Here is a 6,157-nt window from a genome sequence, read left to right as displayed (position 1 = left end):
AGAGAAAGAGAAGAACATTTATAGTCGTTTTAATAAAATGCAGATGCACAGGATGGTTTTATTGACATTCTATTGTACTGTGGTTCTCAGTACTTCTTTCTATTTTATCTGGCAGTTTGTACTCTTCATCAACGTGTCGCAGATCTCAGAACCCAACCCTGTACAACCATGTATTCTTTACTCTAATTACTGAGATCATTTAATAAATTATTAAGTAAGCAATTATTGTAGTATTTTACAGATTATCTCCCCATTTATTCTCTCTAACATGTCATGAAAAGCAACAGCCCCAGCCACCAACATACAGTGATTTTTGTTTTGTGTGTTGTTTAAGTGACGTTTAAGGACAATCCTGGATTACACTTTAGACTTAGGTAAATAAAGAATGAAAAAAAAAGGCCTAACTTGCTAATGTAGCTATAGTGCTGACTTAAAATGTGAACGTGCAAACACACTATAAAATATGAGAAATAATAAACATTCTTTATCAGATATATGAAAACAACACTGAAATGCCTTTCAGTAAGATTTAGTATCTTTTGACACGAAAATTTCTGGCAAATTGGCATAGAAGAGAAGAAGGTAGACAATTGCTTCCTTCTTTTCAAACATTTTGTGCAGCAAGCTAATGGTGACAATTGGAAACAGGCAAATCTTGCTCAGCTCTGAGGTAGTTCAGACATGTTCATGTAACCAGTTATATAAGTCAATATGTGAAATAAAGCTTCAGCACCCTCTGAGGCAGCATTTCCATCTTTGTGGAAAATTGAACATAACTAATTAAGCCAAATCTTTTCTTTAGAAAAGGAAAGCAGAGATAGTATTCTCTAAGCTGGAACTGCTATTTTTAAAAAGGATCATATTCACTTTACTGTGAGCCAATTTTACTCAAACCAAGTGAAATTTTCTGCTAGTCTTTCACAATTTGAATTCTGATGTATGAATGAAGTCTTGGTACAGGTTAAAATCATGAGACAATCAGTTTGTAGTAAGTAGGCAGTGCATACTAGTCACTTGTAGCCTTTTTTAAGGCAAGGCACTATGTTTACCTCTTCTCTTGCTTTCTTAATTGCAGTAAAGACCATCCCTGTTCCAGATATGCTCAGATCCTCCATCATCACACCCTCCTCAGAAGATGTCTTTGTGCTTGGTGACCTTTATGTAAAGTGATCCAGTCCAGAATTGTGCTGCCTCTCCTTCCCACAGGTGGCCCTAAGCATTATTCTAAAGTACAATCTTGTCTTTCTTAACAAAACATTTGTTATTGTTGTTTTTGTTATTATTATTATTATTACTATTATTATTTAATTTATTCACTTTATATTCAGCTCAGTGTAAACCTCCTGGTCACCTCTCCCACAATCTTTACCCATTCCTCTCTCCCCCACTTTCCTCTAAGTTGATGGAGACACCCTCGGTATTCCCTGACCCTAGCACATTTAGTTTCTGTGGGGCTAGGCACATCTTCTTCTACCAAGGCCAGATAAGGTAGCCCAGCTAGAAGAACATATCCCAGGGACAGACAACAGCTTTTGGGAAAGCTGTCACTCTAGCTGTTTGGGTCCCACATGTAGACCAAGCTGCAAATCTGATACGTATGGGAGGGGAGGCCAAGGAGCAGCCCATGTATGTCCTTTGGTTGGTGGCTCAATTTCTGAGAACTCCAAGGGTAAGGATTAGTTGACACTGCTGTTCTTCCTCTGGATGTCCTATTGCCTTCAGAGCCTACAGTTCTTCCTCCTATTTTTCCATGAAAGTCCCCAAGCTCCATCCACTGTTTGGTTATAGATGTCTGCATCAGTCCTAGTTAGCTGCTAGGTGGAAACTCTCAGAGAACAGTCACGCTAGATTCCTGTCTGTAAGACTAATGGAGAACCATTAATAGTGCCAGGAATTGGTGCTTGCCATGGAATGGGTCTTAAGTTCGTTTAGTTACTGCTTGGCCATTCCTCTAGACTCTGCTTTATCCCCCATGCCTCCATTTCTTATAAACAGGGAAAATTTTGGGTGGAAAGTTTTGTGGGTGGGTTAGTGTCCATATTGCAGTACTGGAATTCTGGCCTGCTTAGAGGAGGTGGCCTCTTCAGGCTCCATATCCCCAATATTGTAAGTCACAGCAAGGACCCTGCCCCTTTGATTTTTGGGTGCCTCCTCTATTCAAGGTTTCTCCCTCCTACTGGAGTTGTAAACAAGCAGGAACTTGAATGGAGAGATTGAGGGAGTGGCCAACCAAAAACTGGCCCACCTTGAAATCATCTTTCCAATTTTTATGCATAAGTTTTTAAAAAAAAATTTAAGGATCATTTCCACTTTCTGTTTGTCTCCTTTTCTTGTAAATTAAAGTCCCTTTCTTTGAGAAGGCACACAACTTTTATGACGATTAAGATGAATGTAAGAAATACTAGCATAATAATAACCCTAATTGCTATTGTGCCAATCTTAGTTAAGCCATTTGTCTCTTCTGTCTCTGTTCTTTAACCATGCAAGATAGCATTACCCAGGGTCCACATGCCATGTTTTATTGCTCTTCTCATCCTTAATTGTGGTATTCCTTTAATTTTAACAATTTCAAATTCCTTACACCTGCTTATGATTTTTCATTTCTCTCTCTCTCTCTCTCTCTCTCTCTCTCTCTCTCTCTCTCTCTCCTCTCCTCCCCCCCCTCTCTAACATTTAAGCATAATTCTAAACATTTTTAAACATGATCAGAAGTTTGGGTGTGCTCAGAGTTTTTCTTGTGTTCTCTCTATTTTCTGTGAAAGATCAGACCTCATGCTGTGGCTGGTCCTGACCCTGTTCTTCACTTCCCAGGGAAAAGGTATTTCTGATGTCCCCATGTGTCTGTAGCTAATATTAATCAAGTTTCACATTTATGGATATCAGATGGGAGCTGGGTCTTACCAGATGCTCAGCCTCTCCCTCAAGGCCTGCCAAGGCCAATGGAGCTCCTCATGTAATGCTTCTGGCAGGCAGCATCCCCAGCCACCACTTTATATGGGCTCAAATCATCTCAACTGTAGGCAACAGCAAGTACTACCTCACAGAGGAGTGGACTCCTTCCTAGAGCTGCTCCTTCGTGTAGGTGCGGCCTGTGAATGCACTTGTGCTAAGTATGTACATGTAGCCCAAGCAGACCATCATATGCATGCCCACCTGGGACACCTAGCTCTCTCTGTCCTCTCGAGCTTCTTTGGAACCCTGTAGTGTTTGGGGAAGTTGCCACTTTATGATTTCTATTCTTGCCAAGCCTTATATTCTCAGCCTCTGACTATTTCTCTGGCTCATGTAGCCAGTCAGATTTCAGCTGCTCTGCTTATAGAGCATCCTTCCAGTTGCCATAGAGCTTGCCTGCTTCTGAGGAGTGCTTGCTGGCTTCTTCCACCTGGGACTTTTCAGGCTCTAAGCCTGGTTCTTTCTAAGTTTTGGATTTGTGTGTATGTTGCAATTTTGTGCATAACATGATGGGTGCTAAATGTAAGTGTAATTCTGGGGGCATATTTTATGGCCACTATTGTCCCAGAGAAATGATACAGAGTCCTTATATTTATTAACAAGCAGCAAACACTATAGAGGGGCAGACATTCCTACATTCTAACCAGATCATGCTAACCCAGGCTGGAGAAGGAGCCAAGAGTTCTGCATCTTCATGTAAAGGAAGCTAGGAGCAGGCTGTCTCAGGCAGCTAGGAGAAGGGTTCCAAAGTCCATGGACACAGTAACGTAATTCCTCCAACAAGGCCATACCTAGTCAATCAAGGCCACTCCTTGGACCAAGCATATTAAAAGCAACATAACACACATATCCTCCTGCTCAGCTATTTAGTGATCAAGTCTTTATTAATCAATCAGTGGTGATTAAAACCAAATTTTGCACATCATTGAGTCAGAGGATTGTCCAATAATCATAACAATGCCAACATCTGGACTGTACCCAGATCACTGGTCACAGAAATCAGCATCTGAATACACAGTACACAAAATCATTCCCCAATACTAAGTGGGACATGTATATCACATCCCGTCTTCCCAAAGCTCATTGTGGAATAGTGGATGTGGAGAATGTAAGAGCCAGAGCAATGGATGACTCAAAGGAAACAGTGTCTTCTCTACATATCAGGGCAGCTGGACATAGGAGCTCAGTGGTTATCATACCATGTATAGCTCTACAATACCAAGACAGACTTCACCCAACATGAATAGGGAAGATGCATAAAATATCACCCCTATTCATGGATCTATTGGCAATCAATACCTTACCTGCTGAGAGAGGTAAGTCAGTTGTCTTTAGGAAGACAGCTCTTCTGAAGGGTCTTGAAAACCCCATATGAACAACAATGCCAACCAACCAGAGCTCCCAGGGACTAAACCACTACCCAAAGACTATACATGGACAGACCCATGGCTCCAGCTGCATATGTAGCAGAGGATGGCCTTGTTGGACACCAATGGAAGGAAAAACCTTTGGTCCTGCCAAGGTTGGACACCCCCCCTCAGTGTAGGGGAATGTCAGAAGGGCATTGGAAGGGGGGTGGATTGGGAGTGGAACACCCTTATAGAAGAATGGAAGGGAGATGGGGATCGGGGGCTAATGTCTGGGAAACCAGGAAAGGAAATAACATTTGAAATGTAAATAAAAAATCCAATAAAAGAAAAAAAAAAAGAGGACAGCTCTTGGAAATTTGGTCATACATTGAAGAATATTTGAACAGTTCATATTGGGTTCGATGGGTTAAAAGAAATAAGAGGACCCAAGTTGGTATGTAAGGAAGTGAGGGGAGATGTGGGAGGCATGGATAGAGGAGAGGAATACAATCAAAATATGAAATTCTCCAAGGATGAATAAACTATTCCTTTAAAAATACTTTTAAAATGAATTGAAAAATACATCAAAATGATCAGGCATCATGATCAAGTTAGGTTCCTTCAGAGATGCAATGATGGTTCATCATATGTAACTCAATAAATGTAATCCACCATATAAACAGGGAAAAGTATGAAAGAAACCACATGATCCTCTTAGTGAGACACTGTCTCAAGATAAAAAGTAAAAAGAGGGGTACTGGATAGAAACTCTAGAAGTTAAGAATACTCGCTGTTCTCCAAGAGGATCTAAGTTTAGTTCCCAGCACCTACACAGTGTTTGACAACCATCTACACTCTACTTTCTAGTTTCTAGTTTCCGATATCCTTTTCTGGCATCAACAGCACCAGGAATGGATGGTACACAGACATACAGGTAGGCAAAACACTCATATGTATAACATAATTTTTAAAATTATTTTGTTAGATATATTTCTTTACTTACCTTTCAAATGTTATTCCCCTTCCTGGTTTCCTGTCCATTAGTCCCTATCCAATCCCCTCCCCATCCCCCATATGGACATTCCCCCCCATACATCCCCCTCACTGCCCCCATATTCCCCTGCACTTGGGGTCCAACCTTGGAAGGACCAAGGGCTTCCCCTTACACTGGTGCCCCAACAAGCCTATTCTCTGCTACATATGCAGTTGGAGCCCTGGGTCAGTCCATGTATAGTCTTTCAGTAGTGGTTTAGCCACTGGAAGCTCTGGTTGGTTGGTATTGTTGTTCTTATGGGGTTGTAAGCTCCTTCAACTCTTTCAATACTTCCTCTAATTCCCCTCAAGGGGGGTATTGTTCTCAGTTCAGTGCTTTGCCGCTAGCAAACTTCCCTAACCTAAAGAAAGAGATGGGCATAAACATACAAGCAGCCTACAGAACTCCAAATAGTTTGGAGAAAAGAAATTCCTCCTGTCACATAATAGTCAAAGCACCAAATGTACAAAACAAAGAAAGAATATTAAAAGCAGTGGGGTAAAAAGGTCAAGTAACATATAAAGGCAGACCTATCAGAATTACACCAGACTTCTCACCAGAGACAATGAAAGCCAGAAGATCCTGGGCAGACGTCCTACAGACCCTGAGAAAATACAAACACCAGCCCAGGTACTGTATCCAGCAAAACTTTCAATTAACAGAGATGGAGAAACCAAGATATTACATGACAAAACCAAATTTAATCATTAGCTTTCTACAAATCCAGGGCAACAAAGGATAATAGATGGAAAACTCCACATAAGGAGGTATACTACACCGTAGCAAAAACAAAGTAATCTAGTTGCAATGAAAACAAAAGCAG

Source organism: Rattus rattus, chromosome 8 (genome assembly GCF_011064425.1).
Source record: "Rattus rattus isolate New Zealand chromosome 8, Rrattus_CSIRO_v1, whole genome shotgun sequence".
In the NCBI taxonomy this organism is placed as follows: Eukaryota; Metazoa; Chordata; class Mammalia; order Rodentia; family Muridae; genus Rattus; species Rattus rattus.
Note: the sequence above shows the minus strand (reverse complement) of the source record.